Here is a 22067-nt window from a genome sequence, read left to right as displayed (position 1 = left end):
TATATATATTTATATATAATGTACCCTTTGAAATATTTATGCAGTGATTTTACCCGTGAATAAGCTTTACTGTAATTCGACATTTGCTAACAATGCATGCATGCCACGCACTGCAAAAAAAAAGACAATACACAAACAAGACAGAGGCTCAAACTTGTGCTTTAAAGTGTGCACTCAGTGACAAAAGAGACAAATGTAGCGAAGCTCATAATGGCCAGTTGTGCAGGAGATGCTCAATGGCCATTCAGCGGCTTTCATTTGTGGCGTTATCGAGCAAATGTCACAGTTTAGTGTTTTCTGTCGCAGTTGGTGAGGGCCCACGCCACCAACACAACCCTCTCCCCCATCACACCCATCCCTCCCCACTTCTCCTTCGCTGTTTGTAAAATGTATTGATTGAGAAGCTTCTTTGGCCGCATCAAACAATTAGGCCGATACACCCTGGTGTGTGAGGAGTACTTGCAATCTCTGCTGCGACACCTGTTCGACAAAAAGGCATCTTCACACAAGTGAGTCATTTAAAGTTGAATAGCGACCAGCGACGTGCCTCATCTTCACTTTAACGCGTTTTTGAAGCTGCCACTTTAAATGTCGAGTCCTTCAAGCTCACAGAAGGCACAAAAAAGACAAAGTAGAGGCTCTTATTCCTTGCAGGAGTACATCGCCCTGGCAGTAATTTGGCTGTTTAGTGTCTGACTTAAGGACTCTTTAGCTGCGTTCGCGGTGCGTATCAACAGCTACATCACGCCTGATAGTGTGCCGCTTTAATGGCCTTCACTGCAGCTCCAGAAATCAAACTGGCGGAGCATCACAGCTTGTAGCGGCTCGGAGGCCAGTGTGGCGGGTAAAGAAAATAAATAAAAAGAATAAATTGTTGCGGCATCATAACCTCTCAAGGCCTTTGACGTGCTGTAAAAGCTCTTTAAATTGTGCAGAATGAGATGCTGCACTGCCTGCGGCCTTGTTGCGCAAAGCAGGTGGCAGCAGACATTACCGGTCAAGCCCTCCCACCCCGCATCTGAGCACACATACTCAGAAGTGATTGTGCCCGTGACAACATGTGCAGCGATAAGCAAATCAAAATGGCTTCAACACTGTAGCGAGGGGAGAGTTGGAAGGATGTTAAGTGCGGCGCAGGGGTGGAAACAAGCGCTCACAACGGGCAATAACTTGAAATGGGTTGCCCGCTTTCAAACACCATGCACATCTTCCCCAACAGAATTTGAGAGACTGATTATTTCCATCCAGGAAGGGGGCTCTTTTTTTTTTTTTGTCTGATTTTCAAGTGAAATTTTTGAAGCACAAAGTACATTAGGCGTTGTAACGACTCGTCGATGTGCCAGTTACCACTGAGGTCCGTTCATCGCCACCGGCGTGTTTTGGCATTCATAAAATGGACACCTTGATGAAATCAACAGGTTGCAGATTTGCACAGCAAACTGGCAGCGGTGCCTCAAGCTTGTGGAAATATTTTAATGAAAAAAAGAAAAATGAAAGTCTATTCTCAAATCACATCAATGTACTCCCATCTGAATAGGCATCCGCTCATGCTACCTGACAAGATAATCATTGTTTGGCAGTATCTTGCCATTGCTCTTGGAGGGAAGTGGCCACTTAGAACAACTGAGATGCGGAAAGACTGGAAGAGTCACAGAAAGGCAAGGAAGTGGACTTCCTTGGAAATTTTCATGAATCAAACACTTTGTTTTGGCCTTCAGCTCCTGATTAGCTAACAGCAAATTGTGAAGAAAAAAGAAGACCCAAACCATAAACAGCAGTACAAAAAGGTCAATTTAGGGTCATGCTAAAATTTCACATGAAAGGTAAATTTAGTCTTTCAGATTCCGACACAAACTTCCACAATGACAGCTTCTCTGCGCATAACCATTCGCCTAAGTAAAAACTCTGGCATCAAAACTGAAATTTTAGAACATCCAGGTGGCTATTCCCCCATTCCGATTTTGCAAAAATAATATTGCATGAACTAATATTTAATTTTTCTCCCTGAAGAAAATGTCAAATTCCCTTCCAGGCTGCTAAGCAATATGCATTAGACTGGCTTGAGAGCAATTCCAAAATGCAATTTGATTCACGTCAACTAAAATGCTGTGCAGCATGTCAGAAGTGCGTATAATTTATTATCCGGTTTAGTACTCCAATAAATTTTATTGCCGGTGTTCTTTATAGCAGGACTGTGTTGCAAACCCGCACAAATCTTCAAAGTTCCTTCTTTCTTTGATCGATTCAAAATGTTGTCCAACAATGAATTCTTCTCCCAGCATTATGAGCTTTGTTTAAAATCACAATATCAGAAGGCTCGGCAAGTCTTGCAACTCTCTTGATGAGAGTTCAGACAGAACAGAGAATGAGACAATCATTAATGAAATTATGCATTCATTACTGGCTCATTTCCAGGTAATAAAGCCAGGGCGTCTTTAATATCAGGTATGCATGAAAGATAATTGTTTTTACCAATCATATTTTGTTTTTAAATCACATCCGTGACACAGATTGTGAATTTGTCAACATTAGATGCTGACTTGTATGTCAAGGCTTCGCAACTCACAAAAATACCAATTACTTATTTATTGTCGCAGGGCTAAACAGATACTCTCATATTTGAAATACATTTATCTGAAATGACTCATTCCCCTTAGTTTAGCTTTGACCGAACCTTCCATTGACCAGCTCGCCACGACCAGCTGATCAGTTGATCGCCACTGCCAAAAACAACCCAGACATTTCTTTCCGACATCTTGAGAAGTTTACCACCAACCCCACAAGGAGCCTCATTTGTCAGTCAAACCACTACGAGAATCTTCCATCACACTGCTGATCACCGTCAAGCCTGATGGCTATCAGCTGCTGGCCTTAAATGGAGTTGGGCGTTTTGTCTGCATCTTGGTACATTGCAGAAAATGCAAATTGAACAGAGATCAGCAAAAACAACAACAATGAACTTTGCCTCATACGAATTATTTTTAGTTTTTGTTCCTATCACATTGTTTAATAGAGTGGAATTGATTGAAGCAATTCCTCACTGGTCATGAGCATCACCGCGCATCAAGAGAGCTAATCAAGCGTACAGATGGTGTTGTGGCGAGAAAGATTATTCTCGCGTGATTGTCGTTATCGTCCTTTATTTTGTGAACTAGGCATTTCTCTTTCACGTAAGAGCTGCAAATGTGCCATACCGACTTTTGTGACTGAGCAGAGCTGGGTCCATAATTCGTATTCACATTGGATATTGGGATGATCTGTCTTTACTGGAACTCTGTGCTCTACTAGGTGCCATCCTCGTTTGACTGGTGCTCCTTAACAATACTGCGATTCTCTCCCATAGAGACTGACAAGTGTAGTTTCCAACATCCAGAACATGTAGGTGGTGTGTTTGCACCCTTTTTGTCAGCACATATAAATATTTAAACAGCAAAAGTGTCACTGATGAGGATACAAATGTACTATCACCTAAATATTCATTACCTATAAATATTTCATTTCTTGTTCCGAGAGAGTGCATGTGCCCAAGAGAGAGAGAGAGAGAGAGAGAGAGAGAGAGAGAGAGAGAGAGATTTGAAATAGACTTTTTTTAGGCTTAATTGCCGTGTACGTTATTTTAAATAACACCAAAATAATACACTCATGTGAACGTGACAAAAGATAAATGGCATCTATTAATAAAAACAACCCGAAATACTTATTTGATACAGTAACAATGCTAACGCAACAGCAGCCGACCTCCAATAGCTCCTCCCATTCAGCTCATAATTTCTTGCAATTTTTTCCTCAAAAGACTCAGCTCATTAGGGACATTTTAAAAAAGTATCACTTGAAAACCACACAAAACTGGCTAGTGTGGCAAAACAGACATCTGGTGTGCCCCCGACCCGCTTCCTGGCAAACTCGTGAAAGAATTGTTGACAATCTTAGGACCTTCCATCTTATATATTATTAATTTATCACTTTCCTCCAGCAGCTTTTAAGGCCATTATTTAAAGACCCCTGTGTAAGCAACCAAACTTTGACCCAGAGTGTCTAGGTAATTATAGGCCAGTTTCAAATCTCCCATTTATTGCAAAAATTCTCGAAAAAGTCATACTGCAACAGTTTAAAGATGACATGGCAGCTAACGGTCAATTTGGACTTCTTCAGTCAAGATTTAGGGCCGCCCAATCTTCGAAGCCCTTGCTAAAAAGACTAATTCTCTTTTCCTAGCTATGGACTTTGACACCTCATCGATCCTATTACTTGATCTTAGTGATTCTTTCATTTCATTCTTGGCTTGATTAGTGTAATGCACTTTATTTTGGAGTCAGCCAGCCCTCTCTCACACACTGGCTCTCTAGGCAAGTCCGATCCTAGAGAGTCACAATGTTCCCCTTCAACACAACTGATTCAAATGATCAGTTCATCAGCCAGCCCTGTAGAAGCTTGATAACAAACCTGATCAATTGAATCAGGTGTGAAAAGGAGGGAAAATTAAAAAAAAAAAAAAAAAACGGCATGAAAACGACTCTCTAGGACCAGACTTGTCTACCCCCAAGAGAGATAAAATGCTGCTGCTCGCCTCCTAACTGGTGGTCGTGAAGCCAATTCTGACTTCCCTTCACTAGCTCCCTGTGCCGGAAGTACCAAGGACTAAGCAGAGACACAGAGGGGATCGAGCCTTTTTCTGTTGCCAGTCCTTCCCTTTGGAATGAATTCCCATAAAATGTTCGGCAAGGACCTTCTTTGTGTATTTTTAAGACACATTTTTATACTTTGGCGTTCGATTCAACATGGGACTTCACATTGTTTTATTGTTTATAGTGTGGGAACAGCAGCTCTGCTCTGTCTGTAAGAAAACCAAAGCAACTTAAAAGCATTTCTAAAAGCCTGGTCTTTTATAGGGCTCTATTCAAATGCCAGTCGGCCAGTGGTGGTTACAAAGCACATCAAAGGGAGGGGCATTAGGTCAACGCCGGTACATTCTGCTGTTGAAGAATTGTTTGTTTGTTAAAATACTGTTTTCTCTCAACTTACTACAAACCAAAGCAACTTAAAAGCATTTCTAAAAGCCTGTTTTCTCTCAACTTACTATTTGTAACCCCCCTCCCAATGGTTGGACAGATTATTTTCTTCCATCAGATGTCTGAAATGATTCTGCCAGACGATGCCGCCTCCCCACTGTGTTGGTAAAACCAAGTTTCATTGTGACGGTTGTTCATGTGGCAAGCTAACTTTTTTTGTAACTCATCAAAGGGTTTTCACCCGTCACTGTCCAGCCATCCATCCATCCATCCTCTGACGCGCTTATTCTCACAAGCGTCGCGGGCATGCTGGATCCTATCCCATCTGTCTTCGGGCAGTAGGCGGGGGACACCCTGAACCGGTTGCCAGCCAATCGCAGGGCACACAGAGACAAACAACCATCTGAACTCACACCTAGGGACAATTGAGAGTGTTTCATTAACCTGCCATGTATGTTTTTGGAATGTGGGAGGAAACCAGAGTACCCGGAGAAAAGCCACATAGACATGGGGAGAACATGCAAACTCCACACAGAAAGGCCAGAGCCGGAATCGAACACCGTTCACTATCCTTCCGTCTCAATGTTTGCCCTCTAATGATTCCCACCGGAAAAAAAAAAACCATCCGGCCTCACTCTCATGGCAGGTCATATATACTTGTTTGCGATTACACACCAATCCCTAAGATACAATTTTTATCACCATTTTTATCTGTTGCTCCAGCTGGCCATATATTTTCAAAACTCTCGAGTACAGTGTTTTTAATAAACGGAGGAGTGTTAGGGATAGTTATCCTCATCGCAGGGCTAACTGGCAGGAGAAATAGGAGTGAAAGGATCTTAAAATCACCGCACAGTGCTGATGTAAGCGTTGCTCTCCAGGAAGATGATCACTGTGCTCTTCACGCGCTAGCGGACTTCACGCTGCCACAACCGCACCACCTTTCCAACCGCTAACTTTAATTCATTATCAGAGCACTGCACCGACGGGACCAGTTTGATGGCATGACGCTGTATCTGTCTGCTATTCAGCACCCACCGTGGTGGCGTTTGAGTCTTCAGTAGTACCGAAATACAAAAGTACAACAAACTAAACACAAAATATATTCCAATGTGAAAGTGAAAACTTTCACTTCATTTGCTGACAAGTGAGCAACACCACACTCTGAGCACTCATCTAGAGAGAGACCGATATTAAATTGTCTTACATGTCAGATCATCAATGAAGGTTCTGACCTGAGAACACTTGTCCGCCTCACACATTCAGTGGTTATGGTTTGTCTTGGAAAAAAAGCTCTCCGTATCCGCTTGTGCATCATTTTAAGATGTCTGCCTGATCTTTTCTTGAATATTCCCCGGGGGGGTGATGGATGGATGGATTCGATTTCTTTTAAGCAACATGAAAAATCTTTTTAGCGCCTTCACACAAAGAGCCACAGATTTTCTTTTTATACATAGGAAATCTAGGGGGGAGGAAAAAAATCCCATTATGAAGCTGTGCTCTTGAGGCCGGCGCGTGCTGTCAGGCTATAAACGAGATGTTTGCCTCCTCAGTGAGATAACCAAGCATTTTAGTGTTGTGTTTACTTCCTTTGGAGAGTTTCAACGCATGTATGTGAGTGATCTGCAAAGTCCAGTGGAACACGCAATGAAGTTGTTCTCCAATGTTCTTTTCCTACGCGCACACACCGATACACCCAAGAGAAGTTCAAATCTGTGCTTGCCGGGATTTGTTTAGACACATTGTGCTCATGTGTTCAATAAAAACAATCCATAACCAGTGAGTGGGTTTTAGATATGTCTAGGACCAAGGTGCAGACCTTTATTGATTTTCAATAGTCTCTTCCTAATGAATGTTTTCTCTCTCTGCTCTCGTCGATGTTGTAATGATCTCTTGCGCTTTAGAAGCTGCAAGCATATTAGACCGTGTTGAAAAAGGGCCATGTTGTAATCGTGGCCATCATGTATGGATGAATGATCAGTAGCTGGTGCGAGGAGAGCATATATCTGTTTTACAATGTCCATCTTGGCTTTCAAATGCATGAATTATTCACTCGTTTTCATTAAAATTAAGGATTACTTTGGAATCAACACGATCAGTATGCATCATCCATTATCTACTCTGCCTGTGCCGGGAATCTGCCGCACATTGCGGCTAACACTGGGGGTCCCGTTGGTGTGGGAAAATTGCCAGTTATTGCCAGTGGCGTGCGGAGAGGTTCAGGACTGGTGAGACACTGACTTCTCTGGAGTTGGAAATAAAAATATCAACCCAAAAGAGAAGATTACCCTCTCATTAAATTTTGACCTTAATTGAAACATTATACGACTGTCAATTCCACACGGTTCGACAATATGATAGCGTTGAAAAAAATATAGATATTTAATATCATGTGAAGCTCATTTCTAAAAATGTTTAGATGCCGGGACTGCACATCCTCAACCAGCAGAGCCTTCCTTCCTTTTGTCCTTTTCTATATCTCGGGGAAAGCGCTTCTTCTGCCAGTGGAACGCACCACCGCCATAGCGGCACATATTTTCTTCAATGCATGCTTTTAGTCTTATTTTTAGCTGTGTGTATTTCCAATGCACTGCATGTTGGGACTGTGGTTGAGAGGAAAGAAATTCCATTTCTGCTGTATGTTGCACATAGAGCATATTTGACAATAAAGTTGACTTGACTTGATTTAGTCAACGGGAGGAAATCTGGGCGGCCAGATGGAACACATGCTGCCACGGGGATAACATTCAAACTTTGATTTGCATCCATTCAGCTCTAGACATGATTTGTACTTTGATGAGTCTTTTTTTTTTTAAATGTTGTTTTGATAAAATTGATCTTTTTAAAAAATTAACTTGGTGAAGATGTATTTCATTTCTGGTGCATGATTTGTGTCAACAATTTTGAGGAAGGTATTGCAAATTAAAAAAAAAAAATGGAGCCTAATTTGCTAAATATTAGTTTTGGTTCAACTGACTGTACTGTTAGAGCCATAAGGAAAATTGTGTTAAATTCTATATTTAGCTATTTGTTCACCATTGAATAATTTGCATTGAACAGGTGCAAGCTGTTTGGCTTGTATTTGATGTTTTATTTTAGTGCTATTTTGCTTACGGTAAATTTATGAAGAATATTAAGGTATCTGGGCTCCATTAGTTGTCCTGTTTGTAGCCTCTTAAAAAGCAAGGGTAGCTGTGGGTGGGTGGTGTTGACGTAAGCATCATTTGTTAATGGCTAACGTTACACTATCAAGTTATGTTTGTCATTTTTTTGTAACACCTTCATAATTTGTGTTCAAGAAGAAATTATAGCGAATCCGTTTATTTATTTATTTATTTTTGATCAACTACGACGACTTTGTACTTTTGCTGTCGTCATTGCTGAACGGAAAGGCCCATCGAAGAAGGGCGCGAGTCGGGAACCTTCATGCCCTCCTGACGTAGTGACAAAAGGACTGTAAATTGCCGCTACATGTACAATGAATGTCCTTTCATTTGGATACATTTGCAGTCTCTGCGAAAGTAAACGCGTTTTCATGTTGGTGCAATTCAAAAGCGATCATCTTCAAACATTTAACAATTATTTTCATTCTGCACCAAAGCAAGAAGCCTGTTGATTTTTGCGATCTGATCCAAAATGTTTCAAGCGGCAAAGAAAGTCAAATAGGATTAGTTGCTTCATGTTCCTTATCAATGCAACTTGAAGGTTATTGTTGCCACGATAATTAAATTCAAGCATGTTTCTAGAGAACATCGGCGGCCGCCATTTTCAACCCATTTTATTTGAAGCTCTCAGGGACTGAGGCTTGGAGCAGTTGAAGTGTCACCTGTGATGGTTTTGTATCCAACACCCAGTATATAGTGGAATTTCTCCACCCTACTGCAAAAGTATATATTTACTGTACTATGCCCCCCCTGCCCCCAAAAAAGAAATACAACAGGTATGCATGCCCAAGCTTCAACGGCACATTAAAAGGCAGCATTTTTAAAATTAAGAGAGCCTTGAGCAACATGAACGCCGCTCCTCTGACACTTCCCAAATGCGCGTGTTTATTAAAGTCATTTACCATTTCAATTCTTCCCCCGAAGCACCAATAATCTAACGAGCTGCATGTAATGCTGTTAAATGGTCATGATGTAACTCCTCAGCCCTTCCGCGCAAATCCGGCATCCTCTTGAGTCAAATTAATGATCGGGAGCTGCAGGCTTTGACCGCACTATTCAGTCAGCATGTGTTCCCAGTCAGTCTCCATTTAGCATCCATCACGTAGCTGTTAACTTCTCATCAATTTGCACAGCGCGGTGCAGCTTTTTGCATGAGGCACTTGATGGTCCTAGTGTTGTCTACATGCCGCAATCAGTCCATAAAACCTTGTGCCGCAGCACCACTGTGATGTCTCTCCTCAGATATAATACAGATGCTCTATATTCTCTCAAGGGCTTCTTTTTTTTCCAGATGGAATGTCCAACCCCAGAAAACGAACCCTTCTCTTCTCACACATTTAGTGCATTCTGGCGCACAGGATGATTTTACTCCAAAATGAAAATGAAAGAGCATCTGAGTCGACTTACACATAAAAAAGGTCATGCAACTAGGAAGGGATGCACGGATGTTGACGGACTTTGCCAAACAAGCAGCCTAACTTTGTGAAAAGAGGCAAAGAAAAAAAAAACAAATTGCAGAGATGAATTTTTGTGCGATGTTGAATACACGGAAGCCGGATGTCTCGATGAGCTTGCCCCCTTGAATGCTTTCAGAGTGTTCCAGGAAGCACATTTGGTTCGCATTCAAGCCAGTCGACACTTACTGTTTTAATGGTGGGGCAAGAGTTTGCACTGTAATTGATCATTTGACGGCAATCAAAATAAATGTCTTTTTTAAATGCATAAGACGAACGATGTCAAGGATCTGACTCACTCATTCAAACTTTGCCAAGTTCATCTTCTTGCATCCGGCTGCCTGTCACTATCCCATTGCAACTACTCTCACTTCAACCCCAGACTTAGAATAGCAGTCAGCAACGTTCACGTCTCCTTTGATAAGCGACGCCGAAACATTTAATTCCTCCTCCACACATCATCACGTTGAAAAGAAGCGCCGAGGACATCCGCTTCAAAAAAACTGACATACATTTTGAACTTTTCGTCGGAGTCAAAAGTAGAAAGAATCTGTTATCATCCCCAGAATGTAAATCAACAAAGATGTTGCTTTTTATTCCCTTGAAACCGCAAAGCTGTCAATGTGAGTGTCGAGTCTGTCGACCTTTTTGCTGATCCTCTGGTGTGCTGGGGCCGTTTTGAGATGTCACTAGGGGGCATTGTTAAACCACAGGAGCCTCGTCTCACGCCAGTAAACTGGGATATTGAGGGTATTACCAATCACCAGGTGTTTTTTTTTCCCCCCTCCACCAAATGACTCGATGAAATATATCTTTCATATTTCTGACTTTCTTCACTGTTGGCAAATGGCCAAAAGGTCAATGCGAACAACTGCGAGGATTGAACACACTGGCCCATTAGTGCGTTGCTTTTGCTGCTTGAATGTGAAGCTGTCAATTTGGGGGCGGTCGGGGGGGGGGGGGAATTATTCTGTCATCCAGTAAAGAATTACCTCTGACATCACTAAAACATGCTGGGGAATGGACACATGTCAATTATGAGGAGTAAAGTGTTTTGAGCCGCAGCCAAACACGGTGAGATTTACAGGTCAGCGGAGCACAACCTTTTCTCATGAGTGACAATTTGTGGAGTGCCAGCACTATCCTCCAAAGGGGGGAACAAAGGTCAAGGTTCAAGCCGTAGTGTTCAAGGCAGGTTCAAGTGGAAATGTAAACGTGAAATTCTTTTCGGCAGCCTTGAAATGAAGGATGATGCTTGCGGGAATAACTTGACATCAGGGTGCTTTTTAGGGTGAGTTGGGGTTAAGGCTGTGTGTGGGGGGGTTCAAATCCACCACTGTGATTGGGTCAGGCTACAAAAATATTTCTAAGGCGAAGCATGGCTGTAAAAAAAAAAAAAAAAAAAAAAAAAGCCTATTCTATCATCTTGTCTTCATCCGGGTCATAGGTGAGCTGCAGCATATGAGCCCGACTTTGAGTGAGAGCTTGGGTCGACCGCAGACTGGTTGCCATCCCAACAACCATTTACACTCCCATTCGTGCCTATGAAGCCGATACTACTCCACATGCGACCCCATCAAAACATGACTGAACTGCATAAATATTCTTGGTCCAAGAAAGTTTAGAGATGCCATGTCATACCTTTTGAAATGATCTGTGACTAAAAATAACAAACATAAAATGAATTAGATGTGATCTTGTAAGGCCCCCGTTGGATTATAGCCTGATTGATGAATGCATTCTCAAACAGGCGGCCCGGTAATGAGCGGTTAGCACGTCTGCTTTCCCCTTCCTCTGTGGAGTTGTACCCTGTGCTTGTGTGGGTTTTCTCTGGGTAATTTCAAAATATGCCCTGCCTCACCCAAAATCATCTGGGATTGGCTCATTTGTTGTCCGGGTTAGGGACAACAAATGAAGTCTGTTGCTGTCTTTTTGTTCATCTCTGAGAACCACTTAATCACTCTCAGCTTGCGCTTCGCATTCCTGCATGTGAACGAGCACTTGAGGTGCCTGCAGAATGCTTCGTTTCAACACCGCACGTGCAGACAACCGCGTGCGCGCACACACACACACACACACACACACACACACACACACACACACACACACACACACGCACACACACACACACACACACACACACACACACACACACACACGGAGACTGATGGCTTTAGTCAGGTTTTATCAATTCCTTACTCTGAAATACTGTATGCCAGAGACTTTTAGCATATATCGTTTAACTGATCTACATTTGTAAATGCTGCGATCGACTGGCCACCGGTTCAGGGTGTCCCCCGCCTACTGCCTGAAGAAAGCTGGAACGGCTCCAGCACACCCGCGACCCCTCGTGCGTATGAGCTGATTAGAAAATGGATGGATGGATGCATTTGTCAATGTGTGAAACATATTTCTTGGAACTCATACATATGTAGGCCTATTACTGTCAAAATGTAGATTTGCTTCATTGGGTAGTCACGGTTTGCCAAATTCTTAGTCATGGTCATAATGACGCACGATGCACATCTGAATACAGAAACATCCATCCATTTTCTAATCTGCTTATCCTCACAAGGCGGCGGGTGCTGGAGCCTATCCCGGCTGTCTCCGGGCAGTAGGCGGGAGTCGCCCTGAACTGGTTGCCAGCCAATTGCAGGGCACTCATAGACGAACAATCACCCGCGCTCACAATCGCACCTAGGGACAATTTTGAGTGTTCAATCAGCCTGCCATGCATGTTTTTGGAATGTGGGAGGAAACCAGAGTACCCAGAGAAAACCCACTTGGGCACGGGGAGAACATGAAAATTCCACACAGGAGGGCCGGACCCGGAATTGAACCATGCACCTCTGCACTGTGAGGCAGACGTGCTCACCAGTGCCAGCACCGTGCTGCCAATAGAGAAACATAATTGGCAAAAATATTTTTAGATTTCAATAAAATAACATACATTTCAGTCAATTTCAGTCAACTTAAATGATCAGCTGTAATTGATAGAAATTATTGTCATTGACATTTTTCACAAATTCAAGGCAATGTAATGCATTTAAAGTTTCTCTTCAAATACGTGTGCTCGGGGAGTTATGGAGTAATTGTGGAACGCTATCATGGCATGATGAAAATGCTTTTACCTACACTCCTTGAAAGTGCAATAACTGAAGCAATGTGGTACACTTTCAGGAGTTCATCAACATTCTTCTGCAAGTGCATGCAAATGACATAAAAAGCAGAACAAAAATGACAGAGGCTAAGCCCGCTTACCCAAAAAAGACAATTACACGCATGGATTAACCGTACTCATCAATCAACCGGATGTGTAAGGAAGTAGAAGACAACACTCCAGGTTGCCCTATGAATGAGGCCAGACACCGACACTGTGCACGCGCAAACATGCGGAGTGAAATATTTCCCTTAAGCCTTCGGGTGCATGCCTCTCATAGTATGTAAATGTCGTCACACGCACACACAACACACGCAGTCCTCTGGCGTGCGTGTCCTTTGACCTCTTTCGCGTCCAAAATAGAGGAACGGCCTCATTGAGACTTCAGGTTTCGTTGCAGTGGGTGACGGACTCACTCAAAGAAATCGCTGGCTGACCGTGGAAAGGAAAATTGGACCAACAAAAAATATAATCCTGCCAGGAATGTGATGATAGGACAGCTGAATCGGACCGTGGCTCATATGATGGACACCCTTGAGGAAATCTAAGGCGGTAGGAAATTGTCATCACTGCTGCGCTGAAACATTTTCTTTGCTTGTGGCAGATGAAGTCTTTCACTCGTTGCATTTTGCTGTGGCGTAACGGAGAGAAAAACCGGAGTCATTCATAACTACCTTTAATGCCGGCTGCTTTGTAGACACAACACGCCACAAAAACAAAACAAAAATAAAAAGCATCTTTTTCTGTGGGTTTTCTCAGCCACGGCAAAGAGAAATGAAATGAGAACCATAGAACAGGACAGCAATATTGTCATGTCTGTTCATTACAACATGACTGATACAATTAATTGAATAAATTAAATTGCCAGATGTCGCACACATACTGAGTGAAAATAATAACATGATCTGAAATGACATAATTTCTTCGATTCTTTTACTCCTGCCGTGCAAAATTCATAATGATAATCATAACCGGCATGATTTGAAAACAGGTGTAATTCTATCTCATTATAGTCACCCACTGACTGAATAATGTAACCACAAAGCCCCTTTTATTCCCCAAGGGGGAATATAGCTTCTTCTTGTTCACATAAGATAATGATTTTGTGTGAACAAGATTGTGCACGCACTGAGATATTTGATCAAATTAAGATGGAAAATCATTTTGAAATCATGAGAGCAAGTTATTTTGTGTACAATTTTTAGTACTTTATATCACCTTTTGGGGCTTGAGGGGCTACACATTGAGCAACTCTTGGATATTCAAAGCCAGAAGTAATTAAATTTTTATCCTTCAGTGCACCGTCCGTTGTGGCACAAGTTATGGAGGTTTAGTTATTTGTGCGTTATTTAAAAATGGTGATTTCCATTCCTTTTAGGTCCATATAATTTTAACCAAACCGTGACAACAAGATCAGAGGATGTCGTGCCGCTTTTTCAGGCTTCTTCAGTTTTGCCCTTGACCCAACTTCGATTGGGCAAGTTTGGGATGTTTGGTCAAGAAGTTACAATGGATATAAAAAAATATGGGTGACCCATTCAAATGCCAGGGTTTTGTGTTATCAAAACAAAAATATGTGAACAGGAAAAATCCTTTTTACCACCATTAATGAGCCCAGTAACCTGGACAACGAAATTGAACAACAAAAAAAAAGACAAACATTTTCGTGGGGAAATAAAAATATCCCCTCAAATAAATCCGTTATTCGTAGTCGCAGACTGTGGCACACTTTTGGCAGCTTTTTCAGTTGTGCTTACAGACAATCCCCCAGTGCGGGACGAGTATATCCAGCATGTGTTGCTGCATGTCAGGCATGCTGTCTCCACCTATTTATAAAAAGAGGAGCAGGAGATAATTGCTCCTGTAATTGCTTAATCGGTCGTTCCAAGGGTCTGACTGTACGCGCTCTTTACTGCACGGTTTAAAAACAAAAAAAAACAAAAGGCAAAGAGAAATGGATGGCGTCTGTCGTACATACTACGTGGTGTCTGGATGTGCAACACTGGGTGTAGGTTTTTTTTTTTTTTTTTGTGGCTGTGAATGGGTTTGTACAGTGACAAAATGAAGTATAAATTTTTTTCGCATCTGAGCTTTGTTATCCACACAAGTGCCAAAAGAGCCTCTCCAGGCAGGGGATGACATTCTCAACCTTTTAATCAGTGATGAGCTGGGAAGCTCCATGGCTGCCAATTCCATATAGTAAACAACATTATTCAAGCTGCCTCTGCATGAACAAATAGGAAACACAATAATAGCAAATGGTCGCCTTCAGCTGTTTTGATCACATCTACGATGGATAGAAGAAGTCTCCACGGCCGCCAGGTTTGAGATAAAGAGAAATACATTCTTGTCGTTACGATTTACAGCGCAAGCCGTGGTACGCTGAGAAGCTTCCACAGCATGAGCGGGATCTTTAGTGTATGTGAAAAGAGTCTCCCAACTTCTTTATCAAGAATGTCTGGGCTCTGGGATCAGGTGGCAGTTACCTCTGCAACACGAACATGTGCTGCAGTCCAATTAAACCAAAATGAGCTTTTTGGGCCACGATTCCAAAGGAAATAATTCGGCAGACACACAGGCTAGCTCATCACCAAATGAACGCCTCTCATCCAGTGAAGCCAAGTGGTGGCAGCAAGATGCTTTGGGGCTGTTTTTCTTCCATAGAACTTGGTTCTTAGTCAAGGAGGAGGAAATTATGAGCAATTGCAAAGACCAGCCAGTGTAAGCATAAAACCTCAGTTTGGAAAAGCCTTCTGCAACTGCTGAATTTTTTTTTGGTAGGGGTTATTCTGAGTCACTTTAAATGGTAGCAGGTGTGCGCGGACTCCCATTTACCATATGTTTGAATGTGATTGGTTAATTCTGAACGTAACTACAATCAAGCCCGATTGTAAGACTATGTGCTCACTTGTGCAACTACCGTATTTTCCGCACTATAAGGCGCATCGAAAAGCATTCCATTTCTCAAAAGCCGACAGTGTGCCTGATAATCCGATGCGCCTTATCTATGGATAAATATTCTGATTTCTTGGTCATAGTATTTAAAATGTTGTGAAAAGGTTGTGAATGCTCTACATCAATAAAGCTTTATTGCATTGTATTCCATCGAGTGGATGCATAACGCAAACGCAGCCACTATTGTAGTTTCTATTCTGTACACCTTATAATGCAGGACGCCCTACAAACGAAAACAGTTTTAAAATAGGCCATTCATTGAAGGTGCGCCTTATCCTCTGATGCGCCTTATAGTGCAGAAAATACGGTGCATTATCTCAGTTGTTTATTTTTACTTCCCCATTTGAAAACTATTGGTAGAAAAAGATTAGCATTTGTGTGGGTCTAATTTTTCATGTCACAATACCCTGGTATTTCAACGGGGGCTGGACTTTTGAGAGCCGCTGTAACGTTTTTTTTCTGTCACTGTCTAAGTGGATTTCAGATGATTACATGTTTGTCCTTTGAAGGGATTTATTTGACGATGGTATTTGCCTTTGTATCATAACATGCATAAAGTTTCTGAACTGGATTAAGATGCTAAATTGCTTCAAAGCTCCCTCATAAGCACTGGAAGGACGCAAAGAATTTCAATAAGCATCAATCGTTCTGAAACTGTGGGAGAGAAGGCTGCTCTTTTTAAAAAGTGTGTGACTAATGCTCCAACTCCTCCCTTTGGAAGAAGAAAAAAAAACACGTTGATTGAGTTTGCATTACTGGAGGGTCGCAGTAATCACATTTTACATCTCAATGATTTTGCTAAAATCATTTGTGTGAATTAGCAGTTTAAACTGTTGGAGCAGTTAATCTGAGAATTCTGCATCTATGAATATTTTGAGTGCTTCATCTCAGGAATGCAAGAGAGTAGCTGTCAGAAACCCTGCCGGAGTTCACTTTTGTGTGGTTAAATGATTTTTTTTTCACGCTGCCACTGTACGCGAATCTCTTTGAATAAGCTGTTATAAGTAGAAACTTTGCAATTTAAATCAGAGGTTTTCAACTGGTCTGGCTTGGAGACCCCCATTTTCCAGTGGTCGTCAAGTTGTAAACCATTTTAATAGAAGTCAAACGAAGTGAATGCATTTCTCAGTCATAGCCTTCATACTCACACAGATATCAGTCACGTGGAAATTGCATGTGAAACCATCCATCCGTACATCCATTATCTGATCCGCTTTATCCTCACAAGGGTCGTGGGGCATGCTGGAGCCTATCCCAGGCAGGGTACACCCTGATCTTGTTGCCAGCCAATCGCGGGGCACGCATCGACAAACAACAATCCACACTCACACTCGCACCTAGGGACGATTTGGAGTGTTCAGTCAGCCTGCCACGCATGTTTTTGGAATGTGGGAGGAAGCCGGAGTACCCGGAGGAAACCCACACAGGCATGGGGAGAACATGCAAAGTCCACACAGGAAGGCCGGAGCCGGAATCGAACCCTGCACCTCTGCACTACGTGGCCGACGCACTAACCAGTCGTCCACCGGGCCGCATGTCAAAGCATTCCATCACAAATACATTTAATAGCAACATTGCAGCAAATAAATGACACATAATCTGATAGATCAGCATTTGAACACAGTGGTGTCAAACTCATTTTTGTTGTGGGCCACATTCTAATGACGGTTTCTATTGGAGAGCCGTTATGACTGTGGATTTTGTAAAACCATATACCAGTAAATGTTTAACCCCCTCCACATATTATATACACAGCGAACAACCAATAGATGGATAGCTAGTTTTGACATCAGAAGTTAAGAATAATGGATTGCTCAAACATTAAAATTACTACATTATATATGACAATTCAAATTTTTGGTTCAGACTTCAGCAAGCATCATGGAAATTGACATGCTTGAATTGCTTTCGCGGGCCACATAAAATGATGTGGCGGACCAGATCTGGCCCCCAGGCCTTGACTTTGACACCTGTGGTCTACAGCATTAAAGGACACCCAAGAATCCCAACCTCGCTTCCAATTGACTCGTTTAATGATGTCAAGTGAGTGAAAGAGAGTGAAAACGTTTGTGTCTGTCTTTCGGTATTGCGTATTTGGTGGGGCAATTTATTGGGCCCCTCCGAGGACAGACACTGCACAGTTGGAATGCTTGTGAAATATTTTCAGACGTCACTGACAGAGTTCACCACAGTTAACGCAGCGGTTTAAAAAAGAGGGGTCACTGTTGCGAGATGATTGGGTCATCACTCTGTCTGTCTCGCAGACTGAAGAAAAAGATGTCTCCATCGAACTCAAACTGTCCTCCCGCTGAGGGATGGGGATTTCGTTTACCAATGCTCAGTAAATGTCTTGAGCGTTGTTCTTGTTGCCACAGCGTCTGGCTTTGTGCCCCTCGGCCCTTCTGGTTCCTGCCGACCGAGGGCAAAGGTGATGGCTGGTGGAGCCGACAACTGTTTGGTGAAGTCAATGGCTCGCACAGGGGGGCACAAATAACTTTGCACCCGCTCTGAATTTGAGTAACTGAAGCGAGGGCTGTCATGTGTCTATTTAGGGAGGTGGGGTGGTCGTAATAAAAACAAAAAAAACAAAAACATTACATCAGAGTGGCGATGGGTGCCTTGAATGTGCTGCCTGCTTTGTATCCATCTCCCACCTTGTACGTTCCCTCTCAAAGTGAGATGATGTGTGGGTGTAACTAGATACAGTGATGTGACAGCCAATACACTGGCTGACATATTACACGCAGACACTGATTCTGTTTTAGCACACCTGCGCACTGACAGACATAAGGTTTGTCCAAGACAGTGATGTTTCCACAGCGCTCCATTCTAATAACTGTTGAGCAATTCTGCATTACGACAGCAGTGGAGTCCTCGCAGCCTTGTTTTTTTGACACCTTAAGTGAGATTTTTACAATGTCCCGACAGAAAAAAATGCCATGTGTGTTCCAACTAACTGCTCTTCAAAGATCATCAGATGGTCTCACACAAAATGATCAACACTGGCTATTGTTAGTTCATCCATCCATCCAGTTTCCGATCTGCTTTATCCTCACAAATGTAGATACATAGATAGATAGATAGATAGATATTTCTTTTTTTTGGGTGTGATCACACATCACACATGCCAATTGCTTTTTCATCCATCCATCCATCCATTTTCTAATCCGCTTATCCTCAGAAGGGTCGCAGGAGGTGCTGGAGCCTATCCCAGTTGTCTTCGGGCAGTAGGCGGGGGACACCCTGAACCGGTTGCCAGCCAATCGCAGGGCACACAGAGACGACAATTTGGAGTGTTCAATCAGCCTGCCATGCATGTTTTTGGAATGTGGGAGGAAACCGGAGTACCCGGAGAAAACCCACACAGGCACGGGGAGAACATGCAAACTCCACACAGGAAGGTCGGAGCTGGAATCGAACCCATAACCTCTGCGCTGCGAGGTTGACGTGCTAACCACTGGGCCGCCGGGCCGCCCCTGTTGTTAGTCTACTTTCAAAAACCAGATGTCATGATACCAAGTTTGATTTGTGTGAAGAAGCAAGCAAGAAAGCTTCACAGTAGCAGAAGGACGCAGAATAAGATTGAATATTAGATTGTTGGTGAAGTGCGTTGCATTTACCAACTCTCCTCCTCGTCATTTTTAATGTGTTGGATGCCAGTTGCTCCTCTATTGATGTCACAAACAGTGCAAGCTAGGTCCTGCCTAACCCTATCCACTCATTGTTGCGTTTTCCACGGTAATCACAAAGTTGACCACGCATGCGAGGACTTGCAAGTGAAAATACTGAAAAGTTTTAACATTGTCAATAGTATACCCTGACTGTTTTCCACGCAAATGAACAATGATTTTAACACATCCCACACCACCACGGAATTTCTTCTGATAATCTTTGACAGACATCGGGCCTTTGTTGACTTTGATCTGAAGGGAGTGGACGTGCTTTGGGCCATAACCAGTAAAGTTAGCAACGTGGAATGTTGACCAATTAGTGTTGGCTGCCGCTGCTCACCCGTATTGTTTTGTGTTTTTTGTTATTGTAAAGTGTCCTTGGGTGTCTTGAAAGGCGCTTATAAATAAAATGTATTATTATTTTTATTATTCTTAAAAGTCAGCTAAAAGATGAACATGTTGATTTTTTTTTTTTTAATCGTGTTTGTTAGATAATTTCTGATCATAAGTTACTCATTAATGGAAACATTAGCTGGAGCATGGCGTGCTGGCACTTGAGATGGCTTCACACGCATTCATCTGGACGCTTCCTTTTGAACAGTAGCCTCACTGTCATGACTTTTTTTTTGTTTTTTTCGTACCAACGCTCACTTTGAGACATAAATGCAGAACACAGTGACAGCAAGTCCGAGACAAGGAAGTAAACATCCACTCTGTATACGGGCACCTCCCGCGGACTCCTCTGCGGATCACTGCACTGTTTTGTTTTGCTCCTGGAACCTGTGGAATAAGGAGCACCGCAGGTGGCCTTTTGAGAAAATCAGGCCATGTCAGTGGAAAAGAACTCGTCTGACGGCGCCATTTAGGCCTCATCATAAGACAGCTTTTCATTGCTGATAAGAGAAAAGAATTTGGCGGTGACGTTCTGGCTGCTGTGTGGAAACTCATTCCGTTTGTTAATGCTTGGATGGTCGACCACAAGTAACCAGCAGAGCTCATTACGATTAAACCTGCATCCAAACATGTCTTGGCACGTAGACTTAGGACTTTGTTTTCTCTGCAGCGTTCAACATTTTGAAGTATAAATTGCTGACGAAATTACAAGTTGTGCACAGGAAGCGTACCTAATGAAAGGAGAAAAAAAATCCTTAGGTGTGTTATGTTTTACTAAATGGGGAGAAAACAGCTACTGTTCATTGGGACAAATATTCTTTGGAGAAAGCTCACACATCAAAAATTTTATAAATGATTTTTGTAAATGATTGCATTATCATTTCCCTGTCTGCGAAAAAAGAAGCCGGCACACGTGTGTTCTGAAATAAGCACAGAAGCCATTTGCGTGAATCGGGTGAGATTGGGCATTACAGATGTCCGCAACCTTCTAATTTGGTGAATGAGATCTCCAGAAGAATATTTCCATGGTAGCAGTTTTATCAGAACATTCGAATGGGTAAAGCACTTTAAATATTTGAAAATATTAGTTCGTCACGAGTGTAGGCGGAAGGTCTGTTGGCAAGATTGACACTCCTGTGTGTTGCATTTCCAATAATTCATCTCGCTGCGCTTCTGTGTTCTTGTCGGAACACATACTGTACTTTACAGCCACTCTTCTCAAGAAGGTGGAAAAAATCTGAAGACTGAGTCACAACTTGACTGTCAAATAGTCCGGCCACAATGCGCGTCCCAAATTGCAGCGTGACGGCCAGCTCTGACCTAACGTACACAATGTTGGTTCGACAAACTCCTTCAAAAGACAATTTTTTTTTTAACCCAAGAAATTTCAATGTGTTTTTTTTTTTTCTCTCCATTTATCGCTTGCAGTGACTGTCCGTTCTTTCCTGCTGCTGGAATTTGATTCATATGCTAATGAAATGGATTCCCATGGATTTCCCTCTCCTGCGCAATGAATATTTTCCACAGAAACTAGCCAGCCACCCCCCCCACCCCCCACACCCTCCAATCTCCTGCCTTCTGTGTTGATGACTCCGATGCCGCAGCTTTCTTTTTGTTGCTCAAGATGTCAACAATGATCCGCGTAACTACACATATTTTTTTTTCAGCGGTGGTATGCTTTGATACCTCCGTAGCAGGCGTGGATACAAATCTAAGGCCATTTAGACATTGGGAAGAATCATACATCGTTTTGCTGGTTTGAGATTACTTCTCAAAACAAATGGACGTTGAAAAAAAAAAAAAAAAAAAAAGCACATTTAACAGCAGGAGTTTCTGAAGATTCATGATGAAGAAATCTGTTGTGGCACAATGACAGCACCCATTGTGAATATGAAATTAAGATGTGTTTTCGCCTTTTGTTTCTTACTATATCTCAATTCCGTTTTTTTAATGGGTCTGTTATTGGTTTTATGTATGTCAATTCCTGTATCTTTGTGCTGTTTGTCTTCTATGCTCGTGAGACAAAGTCAATACTCCACTTCGAAGGACAGTAGAAAAATCTCTTCTCTTCTCGCTTATCCTCACAAGGGTCGCAGGTGTGCTGGAGCCCGTCCACATTTTATTTTCAATTTAAACTGTGCGTAGAAACACAATTTTATTCTCTAGAATCCTTTGTGAGATTTTAAATAAATGTCTCCCCATAAATGTTGGTCTCTGAGACGAAGTGACGTCAGAAGCACAGGAGCGATTTTGCCAGCTAA

At 42.4% G+C, this 22067-nt stretch overlaps 1 protein-coding gene across 1 annotated transcript in view; it reads left to right on the top strand.

The window, feature by feature from the left end:
* Window positions 1–13320: 13320 nt before the first annotated feature.
* Window positions 13321–22067, top strand: part of LOC109526628 (neural cell adhesion molecule L1-like protein) — a 37691-nt gene continuing 28944 nt past the window's right edge. The window contains exon 1 of the mRNA XM_019888022.1: window positions 13321–13339. The gene's annotated coding sequence lies outside the window, so the exon portion shown is untranslated. The remainder of the gene's footprint in view (window positions 13340–22067) is intronic.

Source organism: Hippocampus comes, unplaced genomic scaffold (assembly GCF_001891065.2).
Source record: "Hippocampus comes isolate QL1 unplaced genomic scaffold, H_comes_QL1_v1.1 scaffold14, whole genome shotgun sequence".
Taxonomy (NCBI): Eukaryota; Metazoa; Chordata; class Actinopteri; order Syngnathiformes; family Syngnathidae; genus Hippocampus; species Hippocampus comes.
The sequence above is the reverse complement of the archived record's forward strand: the minus strand, read 5'-3'. Positions and strand labels throughout refer to the sequence as shown.